The sequence below is a fragment of the Carcharhinus amblyrhynchos genome, chromosome 18 (genome assembly GCF_965287045.1).
Source record: "Carcharhinus amblyrhynchos chromosome 18, sCarAmb.v2.hapA, whole genome shotgun sequence".
NCBI classification, from domain to species: Eukaryota; Metazoa; Chordata; class Chondrichthyes; order Carcharhiniformes; family Carcharhinidae; genus Carcharhinus; species Carcharhinus amblyrhynchos.
Genome location: NC_137341.1, coordinates 54060005 through 54073518, shown reverse-complemented (window position 1 = coordinate 54073518; position 13514 = coordinate 54060005). Strand labels below are relative to the sequence as shown.

Below are 13514 nucleotides of genomic sequence, written 5' to 3'. Positions count from 1 at the left end.
TAAATCCATTGCCACAAAATGTTTATGTTGAACTGCATTTGAAAACATGATTCTGAACTGCTATCAGCGTCTCAGAATAAAACAAGTATAAAAAAGAATGTTGAAATCAGTCTTCAGTGACAATGCCATCGAGGTTGGGCAGATCATGCTGACTTTATTGGGGGTTTTAGATTTAATTGTGCAGAAAGGTATTGGGAGAGAGTATTAAAAAGAGTGAGGTGGAACAAACAGCCTAGTAATAGTAAAGCAACTCTTAGTCATTAAAATTCTGACCATGGATAATGGCCTCACTCCTTCAAAGATATTATGACTGAGATTCCCCCACTCTATGCTGAGTAACCAATTCCTTAAAAATAGGTTGATGTTTTTCCAAGAGTGTACATTAATAGAAATAAGCTAAAACAAGACTGAATCAGAGTAGGGTTGGCAACATTGCTTGACCTCATTCCTGGAAGCTATCACAAAGTCTTCCAATTCCAGCTGCCCTTGCACAACAAACAATCTTCATTCCTCAATCTTTCTATTACCAAAGGAAATGAAAAAAAAATCACCTTACTGATTAACCTCCTGGGGAGCTCACAGTCGTGGCTCGGAGTTTAACATTCAGTTCCTGGAAACTCTAAGACAATCCTGTAGGCTTGACAACCTTAGAGGCACGAAAGTGGCCACGACTTTAACCAGCTTCTACAGATGCACCATAGAAAGCATTCCTTCTGGTTGTATCACAGCTTGGTAGGGCTCTTGCTCTGGCCAAGACCGACAAAGACTACACAGGGCCATGAAGCCCAGTCCATCACTCAAACCAGCCTCTCATCCAGTGACTCTGTCTGCACTTCCCGCTGCCTCAGAAAAGTAGCCAGCATAATCAAGAACCCCAAGCACCCCGGACATTCTCTCTTCCACCTTCTTCCGTCGGGACAAAGATACAAAGGTCTGAGGTCATGTACTAACCAACTCAAGAACAGCTTCTTCCCTGCTGCTGTCAGACTTTTGAATGGACCTAGCTTGCATTAAGTTGACCCTTTTCTACATCCTAGCCATGATTGTAACATTACATTCTACACTCTCTCCTTTTCTTCTCTATGACTGGTATGCTTTGTCATATAGCGCACAAGAAACAATACTTTTCAGTATATGTTATTACATGTGACAATAATAAATCCATTCAAATCAAACGCTGAATAAAGACGATCAGTTCACCTGTCTCACATCCTGCTGCAATGTCACTTTCCACTCCAGTGGTTTAAATGCTGACTTTATTTAAACAGACTTCTCCAGTTATGTTAACTTCAAAATTAACACTTTTACCCCAGAACCCTTTCCACAACTCAGACAGGAAATTGAGTAACTCTGGGCTTTTATACACCACCTCACTCTGCTGTCTCAAAACCAGGGAACGCAGTAGGTTAAATATTTGGGACAGATGTGCTATATTTTGTCATTGGAAACTCAGGGTAGCATCATGTTCTTATTTGCCCTTATTTGGTGACTCAAATCCAATGACCCAGAATTGGTGGGACACTTGGGCCTGTTTTAGCAATGTTGGCTGAGGGATAAATATTGACCAGGGGAATCTCCCTCCTGTTCTGCCGAGTGTCATAGGATCCTAATGTCCATTACCGTCTGGTGATTGGGGAAAATATTTCTGCATGGAATGAAGATCATAGAATCCTACAATGCAGAAGGAGGCCATTCGACCCATCGTGTCTGCACCAACCATAATCCCACCAAGGCCCTCTCCCACAACCTCTTGCATTTATCCTAGCTAGTCCCCCTGACACTAAGGGGCAATTTAGCATGGCCAATCCACCTAATCTGCACATCTTTGGGGTGTGGGATGAAATTGAAGCACCCGGAGGAAATCCACACGGACACAGGGAGAACGTGCAAACTCCACACAGACAGTGACCCAAGCTAGGAATCGAACCCGGGTCCCTGGCGCTGTGAGGTAGCAGTGCTAACCACTGTGCTACTGTTCCTCCTGAAGATAGGGCATGTGCATAAGACTTTCAACCCTTCTATGCATTGAGATGTTTAGGGGCAGCATGGAGCCCAAACCTATACTTAGAAAATTGAACACAATTCCCAAAGGAACCCAGGAATCGCCATCACCAGCTGAGTGGCAAATCCAACGCTGGCTCCTGTCAGATGTCACCCATAGCTCAATGACAACACCCATCTGGGTCAGAAGACAGTGGAACTCAAATACACTATCTCGGCTGGCACTAGTGCAGTTTTGCTGTCTTTCAGATAAAATATTAAATCGGGCCTCTGAGTGCCCTCTCAAATGGACATTAGGATCCTATGACACTCGGCAGAACAGGAGGGAGATTCCCCTGGTCAATATTTATCCCTCAGCCAACATTGCTAAAACAGGCCCAAGTGTCTGACCAATTCCGGGTCATTGAACTTGAGTCAATAAATAAGGACAAATAAGAGACATCCTGAAAATGAATTTTAAAAAAGGTATGATGTAAGTGGAGAGGTAACAACTAACTTATTTGGATATGGTCACACATAAAATTCCCTTTGTTTGGTTGCATTGCTGAGCAGCATTTTAGACCACAACTTCCTTATTAAAAATGGCTTTAAAGTATTTCTCAATTTATTCAAAAGTTTCCCTGATTTGGCTGAAAGTGAGTTTAATCATTAGAAACACACATTGTAAGTATCTGCTCCATCCATGGGATTAACCCAATTTTAAATAACTGAAAATGAGTTTCCTTTGGTGTAACATAGTTAGTTTACTAATTACAGGAATTAGTTTACTTTATTAGTTATTTTGGTATACAGTAGCCAGGTTACTAATTATTTTGGTGTACAGTAGCCAGGTCACTAGTTATACTGGTGTACAATAGCTAGGTTACTAGTTACATTTGTGTACTATAGCCAGGTTACTAGTTACATTTGTGTACTGTAGCCAGTTTACTAGTTGTATTGGTGCACAATAGGCAGATTACTAGTTATATTGGTGTACAATAGGCAGTTTACTCGTAGCCAGGTTACTAGTTGTATCGGTGTACAATAGGCAGGTTACTAGTTATACTGGTGTACAATAGCCAATTTCTTCACAAATTGTATTTAAAAAGTTGAAAGCTTTAAAAAATGCTTCTCGGTGTTTTTGTGCTGAAGATAAAGGTGGAGATTAAGCATCTCCTGGAGGGCCTGTAAACAAACACAACTAACAGAAATGTTTGATAATGATTAATTTGCTCTGGGAGTTTGGTGAGTTTTGTAAAAGGTGTGGGGGTGGGGCAGCTTCCAGCTTAATGATTTTTGAACAAGCACAAAATATTGGAAAAGCAGGAGTTGAACTGACATAATTAGCACTTGAAATTTAAAATTAATCTTTTCCACTGGTTTGGCCAATTTGGGGCAAATTGTTTTGGCGACTAGTGGAGTGCCGCAGGGATCGGTGCTGGAGCCTCAGCTATTTACCATATATGTAGACGATCTGGAGGAGGGGGCTGAGTGTAGGGTGACGAAATTTGCTGATGACACAAAGATGAGTGGAAAAGCAAATTGTGTGGAGGGTGTGGAAAGTCTGCAGAGGGATCTGGATAGGCTGAGCGAGTGGGCGAGGACCTGGCAGATGGAGTACAATGTTAGCAAGTGTGAGGTTATCCACTTTGGCAGAAATAATAGTAGGAGGGATTACTGTTTAAAGGGCGAAAAGCTGCAGCATGCTACGGTGCAGAGGGACCTGGGGGTCCTTGTGCACGAGTCGCAGAAACCCAGTCTGCAGGTGCAGCAGGTGATCAAGAAGGCGAATGGAATGCTGGCCTTTATAGCGAGGGGGATAGAATATAAAAATAGGGGGGTCTTGCTGCAACTGTACAGGGTACTGGTGAGGCCGCAGCTGGAGTACTGTGTGCAGTTTTGGTCGCCGCACTTGCGCAAGGATATATTGGCCTTGGAGGGAGTGCAGAGGAGGTTCACTCAGCTGATACCGGAGATGAGGGGGTTGGACTATGAAGAGAGACTAAATAGACTGGGTCTGTGCTCGTTGGAGTTTAGAAGGATGAGGGGGGATCTTATAGAGACGTATAAGATAATGAAAGGGATGGATAGGGTAGAGGTAGAGAGATTCTTCCCGCTTAGAAAGGACAGCAGGACTAGAGGGCACAGCCTCAAGATAAGGGGGGAGCAGTTTAGAACGGAGTTGAGGAGGAACTTCTTCACTCAAAGGGTGGTGAATCTCTGGAATTCTCTGCCCGTTGAAGTGGTGGAGGCTACCTCGCTAAATATACTTAAGTCACGGGTAGATAGGTTTCTCATAGACAAGGGAATTAAGGGTTATGGGAAGAAAGCTGGAAAGTGGAACTGATCCACTTCAGATCAGCCATGATCTTATTGAATGGCGGGGCAGGCTCGAGGGGCTAGATGGCCTACTCCTGCTCCTATTTCTTATGTTCTTATTGTTTTGAAAGAGTAGGTGCAATGATGTTCCAGGCCCAGGAAATAAATCTTGTATATTTTTTGGTTGGTGTTTCGGATGAAATATTTCTCTGCTGAGTATATGTTACCTCCTTATTTTTAATATTATATTGCATGCATTTCAGTACTACACCGGGATGAAATTTCCTCCAGTTATTAATTATTTTAATTGTGCTAATGCTTCTATTTAAAAAGGAGATAGAGGAGTGTGATGGAAATACATTAAACTTTCATTCCTGATTTTGCTAACACTTATTCTACCTTTAGTTGGCTATAACTTTGCTCTTTTAAAGCTTATCATGGGATTGGTTGATAAAATAAATGTATTCAATACATTTGACAGAAACAGGAACTTTAGGAAGGAGATTCTGGCTTTGGAGAGTGTGCAATAGCGATTTATTAAAATGTACCAAGGATAAAGGATTTCAGTTAAGTTGAAAGACATGAGAAATTGGAATTATTCAAACAGAGAAATGTAAAGGGAGATAAATAGTGATCATAGAATCATACAGTGCTGAAGAGGCCCTTCAGTCCATCAAATCTGTGCTGACATGCAAAAAACATCTGAACTGCCACTTAGTCCCACTTGCCAGCACTTGGTCCACAGCCCTGAATGTTATGATGGTGCCAAGAGCTCATCCAGGTACTTTTTAAAGGAAGTGAGGCAACCTTTCCCTACCACCCTCCCAGAAAGCGCATTCACCACCCTCTGCGTAAAAATTCTTCTCCTCACATTCCCCTAAACCTCCTGCCCCTCACCTTGAACCTATGTCCCCTCATGACTGACCCTTCAACGCAAGGGAACAGCTGATCCCTAACCACTCTGTCCGTGCCCCTCAATCTTATACATCTCGATCAGGTCACCCCTCAGTCTTCTCTGCTCCAATGAAAACAACCCAAGCCTATCCAACCTCTATTCATATCCATCCCAGGCAGCATCCTGGTGAATCTCCTCTGCATCCCCTCCAGTGCAATCACATTCTTCTGATTATGTAGTGACCAGAGACATACACAGTGTTCCAGTTGTGGCCTCACTGAAGTTCTATACAACTGCAATATGTTAAGAGTTTTGAAAGATAGAGAAAGCTCCTGTTTCCACTGACAGGAAGGCAGATCACCAGAGGACATGCATTTAAAACAACTGGCAAAACATTTGGGGGGAGCTGGAGATGAGAAGAATTTTCTTTAGGCAGTGAGTTATGCTGATTTGGATAGTACTGGGTAAAGGGGGGGCAAAAGCAGATTCAATAACAACTGTCCAAGATCGCAAGAAACTACAAATGATCATGAATGAAGCCCAACCCATCGTTCAGAGCAGCCTCCCATCCATTGATACTGTGCACACTTTCTGCTGCTTCGGAAAAGCAGCCAGTGTAATCAAGGACCTCACGCACCCCGGACATTCTCTCTTCCACCTTCTTCCGTTGGGAAAAAGATACAAAAGTCTGAGATCATGAACCAACCAACTCAAGAACAGCTTTTTCCCTGCTGCTGTCAGACTTTTGAATACAATAAAAAGTCTGACAACACCAGGTTTAAGTCCAACCGATTTATTTGATAGTAAACTCACTAGCTTTCGGGGTTAGTCCCTTCGTCAGGTGAATGGAGAGTTCTGGCCTCAGACAGAGCATGTAAAGCACAGACAGTTTACAGATTACTGGTTAGAATGTGAATCTTTACACCTAACCTGCTGTTCAAGTCTTAAAGTGGCCAACAATGTGAGTGGAAGGAGCACTGATCACAGGTTAAAGAGATGTGTATTGTCTCCAGACAGTACAGTAAGTGAGGTTTTGCAAACCCAGGCAAGTCACGGGGGTTACAGATAGTGTGACATGAACCCAAGATCCTTGCTGAGACCGTCCTCATGTGTGCGGAACTTGGCTATCAGTCTCTGCTCAGCGACTCTGCGCTGTCATGTGTCCTGAAGGCCGCCTTGGAGAATGCTTACCCGAAGGTCAGAGGCTGAATGTCCGTGACCACTGAAGTGTTCGCCAACAGGAAGGGAACAATCTTGCCTGGTGATTGTCGAGCGACGTTCATTCATCCGTTGTCGTAGCGTCTGCATGGTCTCCCTAGAGTAGCATGCTTTGGGACATCCTTTCTTGCAACGTATCTTTTGAATGGACTTTTGAATGGACATACCTTGCATTAGGTTAAGCTTTCTCTACACCCTAACTATGACTGTAACATTACATTCTGACTCTCTCCTTTCCTTCTTTACACTTTGTCTGTATAGTGCACAAAAAACACTTTTCACTGTATACTAATACATGTGACAATAATAAATCAAATTAAATCAAATTCAAACTTTCTAAAGGCAATTGAACAGGGGATATTTCCTTCTCTATGGAGAAAGAGTAGCAAAGTGGGATTCATTTAAAAAAATCCATTATGGACACAAAGAGCTGAATGGCCTCATTCTGTGCAATCTATCAGCCAGTCAGTTGTTTTGTCATTTTAACACAGGATGAGGATGACCTGCTCACAGATGGAATATTTAGCTCTGCTATAAATTGATCCTTTTATTAAATTATATTTTGTGGAATGCTAGGCAGCAAAAGATCCAATGCAAAACCGATGACCAGGATTACAGAAGTAACTGCGGGTTCATCTACCAAGTGCACAACATAACAACCATTCAAGGAGCTCTCAGAAATGCCGCAAAAAAAAATTCACAATGTCTAAAGATTCCTTGTTCAACTCACCTGTGCGGAAAATGAAAAATATGTCAAGACATTGTCCAGTGTCATTAAAACTGGGTCAGTATCTTCAGGGCACAATTACAACCTACTGTAGGCTTCTTTGACTCTGTATCTAGCTCCGTTGAGCCATAACAGAAGGCGTATCAAACGCTAATGGTAAGCACACTAACTCAGTGACATGTGAAGAAGTGAATTCATGATTAATTTCTTAAATGGGGTCAACAAAATGTCTCCATTCTGTGTGCATGGAACAGCGTCCTCCTTGAATACAGAAGGTCTGGCATAATCAGAGACTGAACCGCTGTGTAGAGAGATCAGCTTCCGAGGGATCATCCTTTCAAAAAAAAGGACCGCATTACAGTAATCAGCCTGACAGGCTTTGTAGGTTACTTGTGTCAAAACATAATTGGGATCCAATTTACATGTATACTGGTTCCCGCATACAAACCGAGATCCCACCATAAAGCATACTTTGAGGAAAACTGACTACACGAAAATTGTAGCTGCTTAGAAATGTTTTATCCTTAAAAATGCAAGCAGGAGGCTTCAGTACCAATTAGTGCACAACCCAAAATAGCTGTGAAGCATATACATGTTCCTTGGCATATATAAATATCCTGTGTCAGGTTAACTGGCACCCACTGTGGTTAAAGATGGCACAGTTAAACAAACTGACTAATACCAGGCAAGAAAGATGTGAAAGCTAATTTATGATCATCAATACAGTGGTAATATTTGTCCATGTTCATTAACATTGTAGAAACTTCTTCATATGTCAGTGAGTTAGCGTGCTTACCATTAGCATTTGATGTGCCTTCTGTTATGGCTCAACGGAGCTTGATACAGAGTCAAAGAAGCCCACAGTAGGTTGATGAATCCAAGTAATTACCAGTGGCCTTTTCACAAGGGGGTGCAGTGATAAGTGTATGTCCAGGGTTATCTAGATACCCTGGAGTTACAATCAAATAGACCACAATACATGACATGGTGAGTGCGATGATGCACTTTGAACAGCCAGTGATCACCAAGTCGAGTGAAAACCAACGTTTCAATTGCCGTATATATTGAAGTAATGGTGGATCTTGATCCTGACTTTGGCCAAAAATAAAACATTCATTCTTCATAGAGCTCGGGTATAAGTTGACTGCAACTTTTAGCCACAAAGTCTAAGTTATTTGTACTTGCAGCCGTTTGCTGCTGATACCAAACTCACCCTGGTGAATCAGAGAATAGCAATACCACCGGAGGCAGCAGTTCAGCTCCTTGTCTGTACATGAACACATGGGCGGAATACTCCCAACCTGCCTGCGGAAGGGAGAATCTCGCTGGAGCCAAAAAGTCGGAAACTTGCCAATGGAAAATCAATTCTCCCAATAGCGTGTCTTCACACTGGCTGATGGCATGAATATCATTTGCATCTCATGAATGCTCATTAAAATAGCTGACCACCAGTGTCCCATCAGGCTTTTCAATCTTGTATCACACCAGCAGGAAATCACGTACGTCTAAAATCCGGTTGCTAATGAGTGATGTGCACAAGGCAGGCCTCAGTTCACCAGAGACTCCAGGGAAAGTGCAGTAAAGCTTTGCCGCTATAGCGCTGCGCTGCTCCTGACATGCTGTTCACCACTGTGCCGTGGCAGACCCGTTCCTGCCTCCATCCCCGAGTTGGATAGCCCTGTGTTGCTGAATCCATGGACAATCCTGTGTCACTGAGTTGGTTCAGTGTCCAGATCACCAATAACCTGTCCTGGTCCCCCCATGCTGACACTATAGTTAAGAAAGCCCATCAACACCTCTACTTTCTCAGAAGACTAAGGAAATTTGGCATGTCAGCTCAATTCTCACCAACGTTTACAAATGCACCATAGAAAGCATTCTTTCTGGTTGTATCACAACTTGGTATGGCTCCTACTCTGCCCAAGATCCCAAGAAACTACAAAGGGTGAATGAAGCCCAGTCCATCACACAAACCAGTGTCCCATCCATTGACTCTTCCTGATATCTCGGAAATGCATCCTGCATAATTAAGGACTCCACACACCCCGGATATTCTCTCTTCCACTTTCTTCCAACAGAAAAAAGATACAGAAGTCTGAGATCATGTACCAAACGACTCAAGAACGGTTTCCTCCCTGCTGTATTAGGTTTTTGAATGGACCTACCACGCACTAAGTTGATCTTTCTCTACACCCTAGCTATAACTGCAGCACTACATTCTGCACTCTTTCGTTTCCTTCTCTATGAACAGTCTGTATAGCGCGCAAGAAACAATACTTTTCACTGTATACTAATACATGTGGCAATAATAAATCAAATCAAATCAAGAGAAAAACCTTCCAAAAACAATTCCCAAAGCAGTAGTCATCCACATTCATGATGAAGAACGGATGGATGAAAATGGCTTGAAAATATGGCCAAGAGAAGTTTGGAGTTTCTGACAAGGAGGATTATGCAAACCTTTGAGGGAAAAGTGGAATGAGTGGATGACTGGCTGGATGACTCGAGGAAAGACAGCCTTCACCAAAGGAGGCAGCGTATAGGTTCCGATATTTGCTACCCTGTTTGAATCAGCTGTAGAGAACTGGGAGGAAATCAGAACAGAGACTGTCGACAAATCATTCAGGAAACGCGGGATATCCGATGCACTTGGATGGTACAGGAGATGATTATCTGTGGAACGCTATGGCCAATGATGATGCAATTGAAGATCATGCTGATGAACCATATGATGATGCCATTCAAGATACAGATTGGGAGGGGTTATTTGGTTCTAAAGACAAGTGGGGGGGTGGTTTATGGGTTTAAATATACATTGAATGTATGCTTTGTTGCTAAGTAGAATTATTTTCTGTGCTCTGAAAGAAACTGAATAAAGCTGTATATATGGCTTTCATTTTGATGAAGTTGATAAATTTATTGAACTTCCTGCATACAAATTATTATTTGTCCCTATGGAGATCAATAAAAATTTAATATTAAAAATAATTTTTGGCTCCTCTTGCACTGAGTTTGGGGGCAGGGCTGGTGGAAACAATCTCTGACCTGCTTACACTGCAATAGTGATGGGAGACAGTGGATTTCCAGCCATTGAAACTCTTACTTGTGTAAAATTCCACATTTTGGCTAAACATTTAGTCTTAGAAACCCAAATTTTACATGAGTAACTTTGGTGACATACTTCCTTTCAGTTGTATCTGTTCCTGTTGCAAGTAAATGCATAATGTCATGTCAGAATTGAAATAGACCTATCAGATCCCACAGCTGAGAAAACAAAATCATTCATCAATCCACAGATACAGCTGGAAGACTCAGCGTTCAAGTGAAGTAGTACCAGTGGGTAGGGTTGGTGATGTAGTCGGGGATGGATGACGGCACTGTTTGATAACATTAAGTATTACAAGTGAAAGTCATGTTGAAGATGGCCAAACTGCATCAATTACTGACGTCAAGACAGATATTGTGTGGAATACAAATTAGGAGCAAGAAGCAGATATAGCTCTGGAGAATATATCAATCATTTCTTGATTTTAGCTCAAAGATGGTGACTAACTAACTGGGGCTGCTTTTGGCTAATGTGTTCTGAAACAAAAAACAGCCCTTTGATATTTGAATGGAGTTTATTATTAGAAACATATTGGATTAGGAAGAACTCTTGTTAAAATACTAAATGAGTGCAGTTACACAGTGTAAATACTGGTGACAGTCTCTGGCATTGAAGTGGGATAGTTACTTTTAGACTACAGCAGTGAGTGACCTCTGGTTTGTAATGACAAGACCAATCGGTCTCTTGTTCCACTCTGAAATTTGATTAAAATTTTAAGCTATTCTCAAAGCTCTGGGCTCTGAGTGAAGCATCTTCACCGCAACGGTTCCAGGCGGTGGCTCATCACCACTCTGTCAAGGACAATTAGGGGTGGTCAATAAATGCCGGTTTCACTGGTGATGCCCACGCCCGTGAATAGATAAATTAAAAATGCAAATGGAGTTTTCCCACGTGTTCGAAGCCTTGCACTGGTCCAGCGGTGAAGGCCACATGCTGTTTTATGGCACTGTGAAGCTTTGCAGCCTAGTGTCAAAGCACTCTGTGAAGCAACACATCCAGCAACAGACACAGAAAATTTGGCACAATTTTCTAACATTGCATTAGATGTATCATTAGTGGAATGAGGCAACACAGTAAAAGAGAATTGCCGGTTGTATGGCCTTGGTTGGAAATCAATTTCCTGCTTTGCACTGTCAGAAGTCAATGGCAATGAGCTCAGCAGTAAACATCTGCACATATCAACAGAAACGCAACAGAGAAACCATTTTATGAAGTGAAGCCTACAGTCAACACCAAACGTGGTGTTTCCAATCCAAACACTCTGGATAACCTTTAAACGGTAACGATCATTACTCCCGACTCAGCAGGTTTCACAGTCAGAATCAGCTCAGATAAATGTGATGACTTGCTCCTTGTGATAAACGGAGGAGAGTAGGGTGAAGGAATCAATAGGTCCAGGTATTAAAGTTATTAACCTGCTCTATTAAGTCAGCATGAACTTCGAGATTTAATGTCGAGGTTTCTGCTGGAAATCACCCGTGTTGCAAAGTGCTGCATCACACTAAATTAGCTTTCAGTGACTTTGATTGAGGTCCTTTAGTAACTCTGAACTGATTGTGAAGACTGAATTCATAAGTAGGAAAGTCGTTTCATTCAGATATTTTAACAGGGGATTTAAAAAAAATGCAACCAAACATATTTGAAATTTGGGGAAAATAGTTTGGGTTTCATCATTTATTCCAAGCATTTTTGTCTATTTCTAACTTGAGTTTGTCTCCGTTGTGATATTTAGGATCTGCTATGCTGATGTATTCGCTAAAAACAAGGCCGGTGACTGGGTTTTTTATTATAAATGAGTGTATTTTAGGAATAAAGAATAGTGACGAGTTACATCTTGCGGAATAGAAACTAAACTAGGAGACAGAGGGTGGTGGTGGATGGTAAATATTCATCATGGAGTGCAGTTACGAGTGGTGTGCCTCAGGGATCTGTTTTGGGGCCACTGTTGTTTGTAATTTTTATTAATGATCTGGATGAGGGTATAGTTGGGTGGATTAGTAAATTTGCTGATGACACCAAAGTTGGAGGTGTGGTAGATTGTGAGGAAGGGTGTCATAGTCTGCAGGGAGACTTAGATAGGTTGCAGAGCTGGGCCGAGAGGTGGCGGATGGAATTTAATGCGGAGAAGTGTGAGGTAATTCACTTTGGTAGGAGCAACAGATGTGTCGAGTATAGGGCTAACGGGAGGACTTTGAATAGTGTGGATGAACAGAGGGATCTAGGTGTGTGTGTACATAGATCCCTGAAAGTTGGGAATCAAGTAGATAAGGTTGTCAAGAAGGCGTACGGTGTCTTGGCGTTTATTGGTAGGGGGATTGAATTTAGGAGTCGCAGTGTAATGTTGCAACTGTACACTACTCTAGTGCGGCCGCACTTGGAGTACTGTGTGCAGTTCTGGTCCCCGCATTACAAGAAGGATGTGGAGGCGTTGGAGAGGGTGCAGAGGAGGTTTACTAGGATGTTGCCTGGTATGGTGGGGAGGTCCTATGAGGAGAGACTGAGGGATCTAGGGTTGTTTTCGTTGGGAAGAAGGCGGCTAAGAGGGGATCTTATTGAAACATATAAGATGATTAGAGGTTTAGATAGGGTGGATAGTGATAGCCTTTTTCCTCGGATGGAGAAAGCTAGCACGAGGGGGCATGACTTTAAATTAAGGGGGGGTAGCTACAGGACGGATGTCAGGGGTAGGTTCTTTACCCAGCGGGTGGTGAGGGATTGGAATGCCCTGCCTGCTGCAGTTGTAGATGCGTCTAGTTTGGGGGCGTTTAAGAGATCTCTGGATAGGTTTATGGACGAAAAGGGATTGGTATAGGCTAGTGGGTCATTGTTTTTGTAACTGGTCGGCGCAACATCGTGGGCCGAAGGGCCTGTTCTGCGCTGTAATGTTCTATGTTCTATGTTCTATGTTTAAACTTTCTGTCAGGAGCCTTGAACAGCACAAGGTAGGTTTTTATGACAAGAAAGGAATAATTTCCCTTGATGTACAGTAGGTCTGTGTGGTTTAAGACAAAAAATAACCATTTGGTGCAGGAACAGGCACAGGTGAGGGAGGCCACTCAGCCCATCTAACTGATTCTTCCATTACAATATCACAGATATTTAAGGGAATCATTTTACTCATACACACTTAACCAGTTAATGGTTTAGAACAAAAATCTATTTTTGATTCAAAATAGCAATTAAAATTAAATACCGAAGATCCATGCATTTTTTAAATTCTGGGTGTCGTGAGCAAGCTCAGCATTTGTGGCCTATCTGTAACTGTGCTC

The 13514-nt window shown here is 42.4% G+C and overlaps 1 protein-coding gene across 1 annotated transcript in view; it reads right to left on the bottom strand.

The window, feature by feature from the left end:
* The window catches only part of xylt1 (xylosyltransferase I), a 310055-nt gene that overhangs the window by 100855 nt on the left and 195686 nt on the right, over positions 1 to 13514 (bottom strand). The gene's annotated exons all lie outside the window — the stretch shown is intronic.